At 41.4% G+C, this 16,182-nt stretch overlaps 1 protein-coding gene across 2 annotated transcripts in view; it reads left to right on the top strand.

Annotated features, from left to right (window-relative positions):
* The first annotated feature begins 614 nt into the window (after positions 1 to 614).
* The window catches only part of dlgap3 (discs, large (Drosophila) homolog-associated protein 3), a 146,115-nt gene continuing 130,547 nt past the window's right edge, over positions 615 to 16,182 (top strand). For both annotated transcript variants that reach the window (XM_031323075.2, XM_035993003.1), the window contains exon 1: positions 615 to 760. The gene's annotated coding sequence lies outside the window, so the exon portion shown is untranslated. The remainder of the gene's footprint in view (positions 761 to 16,182) is intronic.

Raw genomic sequence — 16,182 nt, 5'->3', positions numbered from 1 at the left:
TAGTCTGCACTGTAGTGATGTTGTGCGTCTATGTGAATGGAAAGTCCATATTTAGGTAAAAATCAATTTGATTCTTTAATCATCGCATTATATACAAAATATGATGTTGAGCCCCTACAATCATTACCCTAAAAGCCAGTAATGAGTATTACTTTTGTAATATCAAGTATGTTTTAGAGCAAAGTAATGAATTTGACTGGAAACCAATGACAAACTTAGTCATATCATAGCCTATAGGAATGATTTTGTTTGCAGTGCGCTCCAGCAAATCTGTGACCATATGCAACCCCATATTGGAAACACGTGGCAGACAGTCGGTCTGAATCAAATCGAAATATATATCACTGGTTGTTAATAGAAGAAGAAAAAAAAATCACTTGGCACTTTGGCTGAATGGCTTATAGATTGATTAATTTGCAGTGTGTTGGCCTATTTGGTCCCCGCGGTTTTATTTGGCCCCTCCTAGAGCAGCGGAGAGGGGCCGCTGAGGATCCCGTGGACCAATCGGTGCCTGTAATATTTCTCTGTGAACCAGAGAGAGAGAGAGAGAGAGAGAGAGAGAGAGAGAGAGAGAGAGAGAGAGAGAGAGAGAGAGAGAGAGAGAGAGAGAGAGAGAGAGCTGGTTCTCACTGATGTTTCTGCTACCTCCGTTTTCCTCACAGCGATCGGGGAGCTGCGGAATAGGCGTGTGTTTCTGTTTCTGTTACTCCAACAAAGATTACGTTGAGTGAAAACGTCGCAAAGAAAGCTCGACTTTAAGGTAAGGACACTCATGAAGCTGTTGGATGGAGGTGCAGGTGGTCCTGTGCACATCTTTGAACGCTCACTGTCCGTGCGTGTAGTGTAAGCAGGCTTATGCCTCTTGACTGTATGGTAAAGATAACGACTATATTGGCTTGTATCGGCGGCGCAGCACTCCCCTGAACAGCAGGGACAGGTCGGTGTGCTTTCAGCGGTGCTCCCAGCTGTGTCAACTTGACAGGAGAAAAAAAAAAGAGAAGTTGCGCAATTTGCCAAGGCAGGACGACCCCCCCCCCCTCCTTCACACACACACACACACACACACACACACACACACACACACACACACACACACACACACACACACACACACACACACACACACACCAAATGGTCTTTGACTGGCAATTTAAAAAAAACATATGGAGAAGACTCGGACATGTTTTTCATTCGTGCGTAAATGTTCGCTGACCGTGAAAGCGCGCTTGTGCGTGTATGGATGCTATGTGTGTGTGTGTGTGTGTGTGTGTGTGTGTGTGTGTGTGTGTGTGTATATATATATGTCCCGGAGAGGAATTCGCGCTGGCTGCAGAAGTGTCGCGTTTACACTGCAAAGCAAAGAGGTGCACAACGGCTTAATTAGGAGATAGAGCGATCGTAGGACGAGCATGGCGCTTGGGAGACAGGGAGGAGATGATTCCTCAGGACCACCCCGGTCCAGGAATCCTCCAGGGGGGGCTGCTAATGGCAAAGTGGGGGTCGTTTAGGATGCTGCACATTTATTACTCCACCTGTGTCCTGTAGATAATTAAAGGAGGCAAGCTTTTACAGAGCGGTCTTGCATCTCTAATGCACGTTTGGCGCTCCTTTGAAAGATGATGACCATTCTCCTTCTTAACATCTGGTTTCACATGAATTAACTCAGTTCCCATCTCTTTTCCTGCATGCTACAGCCCCTCTTTTGGCACAGCCAAACTGAATCTTATGGCATTAGTTGGATTATCTGGATAATGTGTGAAAAGATCAGATGAATCAGGCATAGAACACGGCTCATCCACACCATGCAGGTGTGCTTTGATATGTGTTCCTATGGTGTGTGATGTGAAATTAGATTTAGAGGATGATTGTGGGAAATTATGGGTGCACAACAGATGGCTTTTTGCACCTAATTACTGGGAATCCAGGCTGTATCTTACTGTATCTTAAGTGTGTGTTAGTGCATGTGTAGGTGGGGGGTTGCTTTAGGTAATGCATTAGAGGGTTTTGATGTTGTGTGTGAGGTATACATTATCTAAACGCCATTGCATCCAACACCAAGTGGCTCCAAAACCTGATTAAATGAAAGCAAATATGACTGGATAACAAAGTGGAGTGTTGACTGACTGACCAGGTAATGTAGTTTTTTTTAGTGCCAGTGTTATCCATGTGTAAAGCTACAGGAGGACAGCGCTTCATACGTAGCATACCGGTCCTGAATACTCACACCCATCCTCCCATGACATGATTCAAACCACAAGAGATAAAATTAGTATTTTTTGGTATGAATGTTCCATATTCAGCTCACTTCCTCCTGCATCCTTGTGGTTTCCTCTTCCTCTCTTTTCCTCAATCAATTGCACTTTTCTGTCTGTAGTCTGTCACATGTGAAAATGGTGTGATGGAACAGCGGGTTCAGTTATACAGCAGGACCCACTGCTTATTTTTGTCCATCAAATGGAAAAGAGGGGTCAGTTTGACAGGTCAGAGACTGATTACACAGAAAAAAGATTGTTGAAAGTCCCCCCCCCCCACTTTGTTAACTTATATACATATATGCTATAGAAATTACAGTATTTACCTGTATATCACATTTCCATTATTAATTATAACTCCTTGTGCTGTGGGCGTAAATAAAAACTCCAAACAGCAATTAAAAGCACTGAAAATCCTCTTCCATCTAATCAAAACGTCTCTTCTTCATTCACTCGGAAATACACAGGACATTAAGGAACTAAGATGCTGGTTCACTGTGACTTATCAAGTCTCATTCAGCTTTAAAAGTGATTTTCTTTTCTGTGAACCAAGCAAAAAAAAAAAAAAAGAATAAGCAATGTGGGGTAGACATTTCTTGCAGTGCGTAGGATTGAATTTTCCAGGGCTCATTCTGGTGCTTCAACACGCATTGCACAAATCCCATTATTTCTTTTCACCATCACATAAGAGGCTTGGTAATGATGCTCTGTCTTGATGGGTGTATGAAGATTAAGCACAGCCATTGTTTAAGGTTCCTGCACACAGAGAGAATAAAAGATGCAGGGAGTGGGACAAGCAACACCTTGAAGGTTCATGATACTAGAAAGATGACAGAGGTTTTAGTTCAATTTCTTGGGATAAAGTGGCGCAATGTCTTAGCCTATGTCTTACAACACTGATTTGATCTTTGCTTGTACAAGCCTAATGGCAAGATTAAGAATCTACAGCAATGCTAACGGCACTGTGAATCTGTACATTGAGCTAAATGCTAACACCAGCATGCTAACACACTCAAAATGACAATGCTAACATGCTGATGTCAAGCAGGTATAATATTTATACCATTTTCGCCATCTTAGTTTAGCATGTTTTCATGCTAACATTTGCTAATTAGCACTAAACATAAAGTACAGCTGAGGCTGATGGGAATGGCATTAGTTTTGCAGGTATTTGGTAGCCTGGGAAAACCCTGACGAACTTCCGGCAAATTTGAGATTTGCTCTGCAAGTCCGTCTGGCCAAGAGCCCATTCAAGTCCATTTCCAATTTTTCCAAATCAAGGCACCAATCACAACCGTTTGGTGCCTGGCTTTACATGATGACGATAGCGCAGCGACGGTGAGCTGCTTTTTGTTTACATTCAACATGACGGCCACCAGAGCGCAGCAACTGTTCTCTTAATACATCCATGGCAGCAACCCGTTGATGCCGCAAATGTCATGGCAATCCATCTAACATTTGTTCAGATATTTCAATTAGAACCACAAATGTCAACCTCATGGTGGCGTGAAAAGGAAAGTCAAGAGGATTTATCCACTGGGCACCATTAATAATTGTACCAAATATCATAGCAATATCATACATATCAGCAGTTGTCAAGATATTCAGTAAATACCAAAAATGTCTAGATGATGCTAGATGAAAAATCAGGAACTCATGGAAGTCAGTATGACTCATACTCTGGGGACCATGAATGTCTGTACAAAAATGCATGGCAATTCTATTCAATAGTGCTTGAGATATTTCAGTATGGACCAAAGTGGTAAACTGTCCGACAGACTGGCATTGGCATCCCTAGAGCCATGCTGCTGGCGTTGTTAAAAACTACCAGCTCAGTTTAACAATTATAGAAAATGACCACCCTTCCAAACCCAAGTGATGCCAAAAAAAAAAAGAGTGCCATTACTTTGAACGCTATGTAGATAGCTTGATTAAAAAATTAAAAAGAAACCTAACTTGACACAAGGTTGGCTCAATGTAACACATTGGGCATCATTGAGAAATGTAATGGTTTGTGGATCTTATTACATATCCAATTTCCCTTTCATTTAGCTTCTTGGACTTAAAACTTTCAGAATCCCCATTGCTTTATTCTCCCAATACAATCTGGCACTGATAAGAGTGTCCCTTTGCAACAAAGCAATTGGTTATCATCTCTACAGTATATCAACTCTCTGTGCTGAAATCCTGCAGTAGTGGGATAGCAATACTGGTCTGGATGACAAGGTGAAGGGCTTTAAGAAGTTTCCATATTGTTACAGGCCGACCGCTGCATGAAAATGCAGTGCAGAGGAGATGGTGCTATTTGAAAGAAAACCTCTCCATGTTGATATAGTGCATTCATTTGAAATCTGGATGAATGGATGCTGTCGATGAGAACAATTTGGAGTAGCAGGGGCTGGCTATGCACATATTTCCTCCCTGCTTCTCTCTCTTCATGTTGTCTGCTCATCTCTTTCCTTCCCCCTTCAGCCATGACTCTTATAAACCACGCTGAGTGTTAAGCCATAAAGAGGCCATTTTGCATATTGCATATCAATGAAGAGCATTCAACTCTAACACTGGGATTTTTATTGGGCTCTCACAGACACAACCAGTAGATTGGCAGCCATTCATGCCCAATATAAGCACTTCACGTTCTGTCATCCATGTGCTTTATGGAGGTAGGATTTAAAGATGTTGTCTGGTAATCAATACATCAACCAGTCAACTTTTATGAATATGGAAGCAATTTTTTGCAGTCATATCATTTAACCTCTAATGGTTAAAACAAATCAAGTACAATGACAATGACAGATGTGAGGCAAACTACACTCAAGTGGATGAAAGTCGGTGATTGGTGTTTTAAGCCCCCAACATCGCCTTCAGCGCGGCAAAGGTTATGTTTAGGGTGAAGGTTAGGGTTCGCTGCCTGGAAGGCGACGTTGGAGGCTTAAAACACCATCGAGCATGAAAGTCATCCTGGAGGATCAGATGTGGAGTGGAGTGATAAGAGGCATGGGTGTGGTTCGTGATTTGAATAATCAGGATGCAATTTTTTTTCTAGTGTAATAATCAGCTCAGGTTCTGCAGGGACCACCATGACTGATGTATGGTCTAATCTGGCTTGCTTGCTAATATCCCTGTGGTAATTAACAGAACAACATTTACCTTTGAGTTAATCAGTGGATGTAACATTAGTCATTTAAAATGTTGCCTGTCCTGCTATTGTATCTCCCTCACAGAGCCAAAATGAAGGAAGGAGTGAGATTACTGTCGTTATGAAACACAGGCCAGCATAGATGAGATGATTAGATGCTGCACATTGTTATTGAAGCTAAAATAACTAGGTGCATTCATGTATTTTTCTAATGTGGAGTGGATTCAGGTTTGGATAAATGTTGGTGAAAGTGGATGAAACATCTGCTATCCTCAAGCTTGTTCTAGACAAACAGTCATGAACACAATGCATATGCAAACTGAAGCAGGTGTGTTGTATACCAGTTTTCCATGTGGAATGACTCAATTATGTCAAATTTCATATAGTGACTCAAATATTTTTAAGGCCCCCCTCACCTTCTTCATCCCACATCAGTTAGGAGAGACAAGATTAAAGACATGCTTAGGGTTAGGTATAGGAAAGGTTAAAGGGCCACTCCTTCAATTTTACACATAGTTATTATGAGGAGTACTACTCAGCCTGTTAAAACAGTTGTGTAATATGCTCTGTGGCTCTGGAGGGAGCTTTCCAAAGTCTGAGAAAGTAACCCTGATGATGGGCTCGGAGACTTCAAATTTAACTGAAAAGCCTGTGTTAAAAACTAAAAGCATGGAGTTTGAAAATGTTTTCTTATTTAACAGAAAAAAAACAACCATACACCTTTTGAATTCAAGTTTCCCTCTTTCACCCAACTTGCTTAACTGCCTTGTTAACTCATCGTTTGTAAAACACACTTTAGTCAAACTTGACAGAAACTAAATAGAACTCGCCAAAACAGTCTTTGTTAGTTTTTCCACTGTTCCAACAATCACTAACCCTAACTCTGGTTTGCTCAAAATAAACCCTTAATTCACAGTTAGATGTGAAAATATGCTGGTTTTCCCCCCGCTGTCTCTCTGCCATTGCTGGCGTCTTTGTGAGAGCCAAGTGAGAGTTGCTGCTCAGCGTGCAGCTCGTTCTGCGGAGGCAGACCATTAAATTAGCAAAATAAATAGACAAAAATTGGACCAAACCATTGCTCCCCAAAAAATAACTGGCGATCTACTTAGTCGCCCACCGATATATTCGTACAACTGCCCAACCCAACAGCATTCAAATGTTGATTTATGATTCAAATGTCAATGTTATGAATGAAGCTTCAAACTATTCGGTACAGCCCTACTTACAAGGGACGAGAAGTCAGGATATCTTGGCCTTAGCTCAGCTTTGTAACTTTGAAAAGGTGAAAGCATACCAATTACATACACAGAGATTGAGCAAAATTGTCAGTTTAGTCAATAAAATGGCATTAATAGATGTTAAGGCTGTTCCAATTGTGCTTAATACCACCCTGACATTTTTCTAAGTGGGTTGGTAGTGATATTACTGCTAATCTTTTCTCCCATGTTAAAAGGGCTTCCTCTTCCCCCCTCTGTTGGCACACTCAGAGTGTTGGCGACAAGACAAACGCTAATAAAAAAGCGAGGCCTGTATTGTTAATCCAGGTTTGGTGGAGTGAGGGTATCCCGCACACATGCACACACTTTATGGATGCATTTTCATATCTTTCACACTTATCTTTTAATTGTCAGCACTCCCCCTCTTATCCATAAACATACCTTCATTGTTGCTATAATGGAGCTGCTCTTACTGGAGACTTAGCACCTTGTTTCCCCCCTCTAAATAATGATGATTTAATCACACCCACTGCCGTTATTGCAGAATAATGGGTCAACCCAAACTAAGAATCGCTATCCATGCAGTACACGCTCACAATAGATGTATGCGCCACTCAGCGTGCTCAAAATGATGTAATGGAGAGAAAGATACCCACCCAACCCCCAACACGAACTCTGTTTGAATTGTCTCACTGATGGGACCTGAAACAGAGCTTGCAGGCGAGCGGCAAGGTTAAAGAGGCGAGGGTAATTGATGTAACCTATCTGGGTGGAAAAAATGTTTGCTCGTGTTCACAGTGTACTCTTGTCTGATGCACTTGGGCATGAAATTGTTCCCCTTTCCACCCTAGCAAGCCCCAAGCCCAAGACCATTGCCCATTTCTAGCCAGGCGAATTGGCCTTTCTGCATGTGTGTCTTTAAACGCTGGGGTTCGTCTGTTTGCCTTCAGTCGCCTGTGTGAGTGTTTATTTGAGTGGTTATTGGTGTGTGTGTGTGTGTGTGTGTGTGTGTGGGTTTGGGTTTGGGGGGGGGGCAGGAGCAAAGAATGGGTGGGTGTTGGGTGTCAGCTGGCCTTCTCCATTCCCCTCTGACTGACAGAATAAGTGAGCGAGTGCTGCAATGATTACGGGCTGCATGGAGAACTGCGGCAGAATGATCACTAAGCATTTCATGCTAAAAGAGAGTAGCCTATGAGAGAAGCTGAATTTAGGACTGCGGCTCAAGTGCTTCTGGAAATGAATCATATTAGTCCATTAATATATTGATAGAGGAATGTGTGTTTGTATGGGTGTGTTTTCTATCTTGCCTTCTCTCATGATTGATGAATTGATGAATTTTGTGATTGATGACCGTGAGTCACAGCCATGCGTTAAATCATGGAGAGTTCAACAAGTCATAGGCTATAGAATGTGTGTGAGTTTGAGAGAGAGAGAGAGCGAGAGAGAGCGAGAGAGCGAGAGCGAGAGCGAGAGAGAGAGTGTGTGTGTGTAAGTCCCAGTAGAAAACAACAATAGCGTAGGATATATCCTGTGTTATGTGCTTGAGAAACGCTGCCCAGGAGATTTGCTTGCTGTACATTCTATAGTAGGCTAATTGTCAACACAAATACACACATTCTGCTCAGCATGTCCCATGACGATTGTGTGCAGGAGCAATAAGCAGTTGGCTCCCAGTTGTGAAAAACACTTTTTTCTACGACTGCATTGATAGGACCCTGTTTCCATTAAAATGTCATAAAATTACTTATTTATCAAGACAGAAATAAAACGTCTATATTTGTACTGTTACTGAGCGCAAGAATCTGTTATTCCATTAGAAGTATAGTAAACATGTCTTTAAAATATCCTAAAATAAATATTTTTCTAAATTAAATTGGCTGTTCCCTAAACCCAATGCCCCTTAGTTACTGTTACTATGCCTGACAACCTTCCTTTCTCACATAGAACAGTGTTCTTTGTAATCCTATATAGTCCGGATGATATGTGAAAATTATTTTAACTTTTTCATAAAAGCATGAAATTTGGTACACTTGTACAATTTGGGGTGCTTAACATTTTCAGAACGGGAGCCATCCCAAAACGCCTCGTGACAGCCATTTTACTTTCTGCAATAACCAGATTATGTGTTTTGCATCATATCTCCTGAAAAAGTGAGCATTTCACATCAAATTTGCTAATAATATCCGGACGAATAGTATTTTTTTAAAGAATGAGAACTCCACACATAAGTAACCAAAAGTAGACTCATCATACAGCCGATGACGGCTAAAATGACAACTGTTGCTAGCTGTTAGCTAGAATTAGCTAAATTGTTGATGCTAGTTCCATGAAAACTCAGTCTACAGCTAACTGTTGTTCCCACCTGATTTGCTTTAAAACAAGAACCAATGCACACGATGGCTACATAGGCCTACATAATGCTAAAGGCAAAGGCTAAAGTTAACTGTTCCAAGTGAAAAGTCAGCATCCTCTTCTGTTGATGATGTGGAAGGGTAGTTAACTAGTTTCTGAGTAATAGGCTTTAGCACAGTAAATAAAAATTAAAATACTAAACGTGAGACTAGGTTACTACTGAAGTTAGTAAGCTGGTTTGCTGGTGTATGCTAGTATTTGCAGCTGTTAGCGCAGAGAAACACACTTTTTTAATCCATTCCTCTCAATTTTTTGGTTTTAGTTTTTTCCAAAGCACAAAAATCAAGTAACATTGCTCAAAAGCATGTAGCGTAGCCTGAATCATGGAAAAGCCTTGAAACAAGTTGATTGATTGAATGAATATGAAATTATCTCTCCCCAGTGGCAAGTAAATGGGAAGACATGATGCTAGATTAAATGACGTGTTAAACTTGATGTTTTTATGGTTGCGGCATGGCTTTCCCCTCACTCTGGCACCATAAGAGGGACGTTTTTCACCTGAACATGATCAGAGGATGGAGAAGCACGAGGGGGAAAGCACGAATAAATGAGGGTGGGATGATGGCCTAATGGAGTGGATGAGCAATTGTGACAATGACTCAGGATGAAGGGATGGCATTTCATGAATGGGTGAATGGGAGAGAGATATGAAATGATAGAGAGGAGTAGTCTTTAAATGCTACATCATAGGACAGCTATTCATTTCATTTACCTCCATTCTCTCCTCAAGGTGCATCACTTTTTAAAATGTCTGTGTGCCTTTCCTCTTCTTTTGCTGAATTCTAAATTACTCATTCCTTCCTTTATCTCCTCTTTCTCCTTTTCTGGCTCCCTTCCTGCCTGCTATCTCCTCTTCCCTATTATTTTAACTTTTATTTTTCATTTTGCATTCCTCCCCTTTTATGCTTCCTTCATCTTTCTTCCTTCTTTTTTCTTCGCTCCATTCATCTTCTCATTCTCGCCACTCCTCCCCCATCTCATCTTCTGCCCATTTCCCTAATGCCCTGTTAATATCTGCCTCCATCGCTTCTTACCCTGCCTCCATTTTCTAGATTCTAATTCTAATAGCTGCCATGTTTCTTCCCCCTCCTTCGTCCTCATCTAGTTGCAAAGTCTACCTCTCCGCCTCTTTGTCAACCCCCAACCCCCCAACAAAAACATTTCGGCCTCACCATCACTCTCCCTTAGCATGTTTTCCTCTTTTACGTCAAGCAGTCCCTTGCCTCCTCTCTACAGCCCTCTAAATCTCTTGTAAGCGGGGCAGGTGGCGGTGCAAGTACACGCTTTCAGAGGGACATGCCTGCTCTCAGATTTAAATAGATAATGGCAGAGCCCCAGCGTTTGTTGGGCTCTCTGAATAATGCAGGAGATCCTGAAGGCATTGTTGCCAGGCATCACTGATGGTGACATGCATACGCCAGCTCGCAAGCTTGCAATATTGATATCAAAAGAGAGGAAGTGACTTAGTGGCCGTTATTTTTGTTTTTCACCCCTATATGCCAGCTTTGTTCTTTATAAAGAACTTAAAGTTGACCCTAAGTTCACCTTCAAGTGACAAAGCCGGCACTAAAATTATGACTATATGACTTTTGTGGTGGTGGTAAGAAAAGAGTTCTTTATTGTAGAGGAGGATCTGAATGAAGGACTGATGGCAGGGAATGGGAATCCAGCGTCAGCAGAGAAGAATAGAAATAATGCATTACAGGGCTGGCGTGAGCGTGGAATGAGAGGAAGTGGCTGGCAAGGGGTAGCTTGGAGGCTATGAGGTTGCTGGCAGGTATAGGCAGGGAGCCAAGCAGGAAGACAGGCAAGTGGGTGATGATACACTGTGGTTGGAACAACAAGAATGGCTGAAGTGCCAGGGTAGATATACTGCAAGCTAATGAGCTGATGAGAGGCAGGTGAGCAGACTGGGAGAGGTGATGAGCTGATTGCAGACAGGTGTGCATGAGCAGAGCCAGGAGAATGAGGAAGCGAGACCATGACCACACACACACACACACACACACACACACACACACACACACACACACACACAAAACGTAAAGAAAGAGAGACAGACAGAGGAGCACTGGGAACACAGGGAAGGAGAAACAAGGGAAACAGGGGGCGTTTCTCAATCTGTGTTCTTCTGTTGACTTGTGTTCTTGTGTCCCTGTGAAACGTCATCTTGTGTTGCCAAAGTACTGTCCAAATACACAAGTTCGCATTTCACCAAGAACAGTTAAGATTCCCGGAAATGTTCTTGACACGCCCATTTTACAGAGGATGCATTGGTTGGTAACTTGTATGAACTTCACAGCACCCGTATCCCAACATTCATTTCGGCATTCAATGATGGTCGAGTTTCCGGTACATAGACAGACCAAAAACGATTCTGAGAATGTTTTAGGTGAGAAATGAACGGTTTAGATTTCAAATATAGGCGAAATCTTGCGAAAATCTTTGCCGAATTGACAATTTGCTCCAAAGTTTTCGGAGTTGAAGAGCTCCATAAAGTGATGCAGCCGCCAGCTTGCGCCTGCCGGGGCCGCTAGCTCGTCACTCGGACAGTCACCCCACTGTAAGCCGGAGGTCTTTTAGACCAGTCCCGGAAATAAGAGGCTTTTATTTCGCTGTTGACTGATCGTTTGTTTAAATATAACAACACATGTCCATCATAAGATTAACGGGAACCTGTGGTTAACTGCCTTTTTGGAGTTAAACTCCACAAGCGCACGCACGCACGCACACACACACACACACACCGCAGCAGGCAGAGGCGGGGGAGAGAGATGTATCCATTTCTTTTCGGGAGACTTGTTTAAATTATGCCATAGGCTATACATTAGATTTAGTATTTAGTTCATATTTTTTTGGTGTATTTGTTTTCTGAAAAAAGGTGAGTGAACAAAAACATGTCTTTAGTCCTGCTTTACTACTGTTATTAACAAGCTAACGCTAGCTTGTCATGCTAGTCAGCTGGATAACGAGTAAACACCACACCAGCACCAGAAGAGAGACGTTATGTTCCTCACTTCAAAACGGAACAAAAGTAGGATTGTGCAGTGACTTTACCCTGCTGTTGAACTCCCTTCCTCCTCATCAAGGACTCCAACATGTTTAAGTTTTAGGTGCTGAATCATCACCGTGGTGTGCCCGTGCCATGCCGTGTCGCTTTTGCTTATCTTGCAATTAACGTTTTCGATTTATTTAGTGTGAATAGCCCACACCTTGGATGACTTAGGTCATACTGATATCTCTGCCTCCGCCATGTGTTTCAGAACAACGTTACGGGTCTCTCCGGTCTCTCTCTGTATTTCCTCTACCCCGGCTCTGCTCTTTTTTCTTTTCTTTCGCTCCGCACGGCACTCAACTCAATTGCTTTTATCTCCGCGACTGAGTGGCGTGTCACGCAACACAACGAATCGATAATGAAATTCGTTGCCAACTTTTTTAATAATCGAATTTTATCGATTTTATCAATTCGTTGTTGCAGCCCTAATAAAGTGGTAACATGCTATGAAATGTTATGTAGACTAAAGGGGAGACACCAACCTTTATAATTTGAATTGCTAATTTCCATCTGTTGTCCCTGGGCATATACAGTGCACTACAATAATATAGAAATGATAATTCCACATAACACTAATAGGAACACATAGGACACACCAGTGCATATGCCTACTTATTTTTTTTAATTTAAACTGACTTAAACTTATACACTAATAATAGCAGGGATTACGTTCCACTCTTTTGAATAAGTAAGGGGTGTTTGAGCTAAACCATAAACAATAAAATTAAAGCTCAATTAGTTTTATTTTTCAATATTATTGCAATAGTTGTAGCATTATGAGATTTTCTTGTCTGGAGCTTGTTTAAATACAAAGTGGTTATATTGTTGTGGTTTTTATTTCTAGCTGTTATTTTGGAGCACTGCAGGTAGCCTCTGTGCTGGGGGTGTTGAGCAATAACAGGAAGAACGCATGGTCTCAAACTGTTAACAGCGTTTTCTGTGCTTGTGAACTTGCAGGTTCATTCTTCCAAGAACAACCAGCAAGAACGTTCTCCCCAAGAACACAAGTCCATTCTTTGTATTCTTGAGATTGAGAAACACCCATACTCTTCTGAAGGTTCATGGATGTATTTAAAGGGGGAAGTAAAAAAAACCAAAACAACATTTAGACTTTGGTGAGTGGCCTGGATTGGGAAGGTACTCAGCGGCACAGACCGAATACATACATGTAGGTATAGGTAGAGATGGAGAGATCCAACTTTTTATCTCACAATACCACTTCCTATACCTCAACTGGGTTTTCCGCATATTTCAAATTTGAACACCTTTCTGTGTTGAACACATTGGAGTCATTAATATGTAAGGTGACATGCAGCCAGGGATTGCTGTGGCACTCAAAATGGTCACCTGCTGTCACTGAGTGGATGTAACTCATAGCGGAAACACTTAATTGTCTGATGACGCTGATGACAAAACTGTATTTTATATGGATCAGTCAAATCATGGTGGTACGTGCGGACTAGCTCAGTTAGAAACCTGCTGGGTAAGAGCTCAGATTTCTGCCCGAGCCTAAACAATCCTCTGTATTAAAAATAGTCTGTGAAGAGTCCAGTCATGATTTTGTGCATGACTGAAGCAAAGCAATGTTTTGGAATCACAGAAAAGTTAATCTACAGCAGAAAAACATCCAGAACTGCCACTGCTGGCAGGTTTTTATTCCAAAAACCAAGCACCGGGTGAACTCACCTATTGACAGCCAAGAATAAACACAGCCAATTCATACACTACGTGTAGACAGTGTGACAGGTGTAAAAGGTAGTAATTACTCCATTTTATGATGATACTCCATTGATAGTGGGTGCAGCCACATTTAATTTTGAAATAATAAAAATGAGCAATCATGACAGCACAGTAATTGTTTTTAGAGTACACTGATTTTCATTATAAATCACTGTAAACAGGGAAAATAGACTGTGGTACTGCAGTTCAAAACATCACATAAATGAAAATGTCTAAATTGTGTTAAAATACAAAACATCCCAGCCTCAACAACATTTTTAAAAATGACCTACAATTTGTTGAGGTGATGCTAGTCGCCTGACTCATATTGTATATAGAGCTCAACAGTGAAGGGATTTTTCCCGTTCAATTGCTCCGTTTCAGAAAATGCTTATATAGAGTTTTAGACCATGAACCAAGCCAAACAGCTCTGAGATGACTGGTGACAATAAATCATTTTGTTTGGAGCAAAAGCATTTTAAAAATAGGACAAAAAGAGCAAAGGTACAAGACTGTGTACAGAAACGATCATAGATTTTAGGGATGCACCGAATCCAGGATTCGGCTTTGGATTTGGCCGAATATTGGGCTTTTTGACGAGGTTCGGTTTCTGCTGAACCGTAGAATTTTTTTCCACCGAACCGAACCCTACGCTCGCTACGCTGGTCGACGCCGCCGTTGATTACGGGAAGGTGTTTAGGTAGGTGGACCGTTCAATGCAGTAGGCTGTGAGAAAGTGAAAATGGAACTCGTGAGCAGAAAAAGTGTTGTTTGGCAGTACTTTCAATCTAAAGAAGGCGAGAGTGGAGCTACATGTTCAATTTGCAATGCCGATTTGTCTCGTGGTGGCAAGGACCCTAAACAATAGGGGTGTGCAAAAAAATCGATTTGAATTTGAAACGAGAACTAAAGATTCAAAATCGATTCATAGAATTCCAAAAATCGAATCATATTTTTTTTTTTTTCGTTTTTACACTATTGTCCTGAAATGACATTACCTCGCCATTCCAATAGATGGCGCTGCGTCAAATTCACACTGACGCCTGGGCACTCTTGTCATAATCAGAAGAAGAACGAGTGCAGCGGAAGTAGTTTAATCGGCGCAAACAATGGCAAACTTCACAGAAAAATTATTCAACCTGCTCCATCCTCATTGAAGGCGAGAGTTTGGACACATTTCGGCTTTTATAACCTCGAGGGGAAGACGGAACTTGATAGGAATCATGCTATGTGCAGGCTGCAAAGCGAAAGTTAAGTATTTTGGAAACACCACAAACTTGTAAACTCACATGGTACGGCATCACCCGGAGATTAACATTAAAGACGTGGACGAACAACAACCTAAAGTACCGTGCCAGTCAAGTCAGTCAGTCAGCCATTGGTGGACTATGAATTGGTGGACTATGAACTGGTTACACACACACACACACACACACACCTAAATGTGTATCCATTATGTGATTCTCACACATCACAAAAGTTCTGTTGAATCGACTGTAGTTGCCACAGTTCTAAAAAGAAAGGGCCTAATTTTAAGAAGTTCAATGTGCCCAGTCATGTTCACATTTCAACCGTCAACCTGGTAGCTGAAGTACTCCTTAAACCACATTTAGCAGTATTTTTTGTTTGATCTGAGTACAGCACTTTAAAGCTAAATGTAAAAGCTCTATACTGTACAAGTTTTATACTTGAATTAAATGTATTTGAAAGCTGGCCAAAGCTTGGCACTTTTGCAGTTTTTAGTTGCAAAAGTTTTTATTTTTGTATGAAGCCATATAAAGTAATATCAAACTACATTTAATTTGTTGGGTTTCTTTTCTTTTAAATTGTATGTCTACTGCAATCACATGGGAAAAGTAACTACATTTACATACTGTGAATCGTTTTTTTTTTTTTTTTTTTTTTTTAAATCGAGAATCGTTTTTGAATCGAAAAACGATACTGAATCGAATCATGAGCCTAAAAATCGGAATCGAATTGTGACATTTTCTGAATCGTACACACCCCTACTAAACAATACACAACATCGCCGCTGTTAAAACATTTGCGTATGAAACACCCGAAAGAATACGAGTTGTGCATGAAGGAATCTACAGACAGCGCTTCTCAGGTGCTACAAGCAAATCACTCCGCCCAAGTACCAGAAGTAGCAGTGCTTTTCCTTCTGAGAATATAGTTCCCAGTACGTATACGGTTAGAAAATGGCTGTGTCTCATATGACCTTATTTGTACACGCTGTGACTATACAAATCACAACATGTAAATAGGAAAATGTTGGCGTTATTTTGTCACTTATTGGGAGCAGTAGGCTAGTTGGAGCCGGTTACCTCCAGGATCTGTGCTAAGCTAGACTAGCGGTGAGTGCGTCAGACAGAGTAACAACACGCA

This window comes from Sander lucioperca, chromosome 16, assembly GCF_008315115.2.
Source record: "Sander lucioperca isolate FBNREF2018 chromosome 16, SLUC_FBN_1.2, whole genome shotgun sequence".
NCBI lineage: Eukaryota > Metazoa > Chordata > Actinopteri > Perciformes > Percidae > Sander > Sander lucioperca.
The sequence above is the reverse complement of the archived record's forward strand: the minus strand, read 5'-3'. Positions and strand labels throughout refer to the sequence as shown.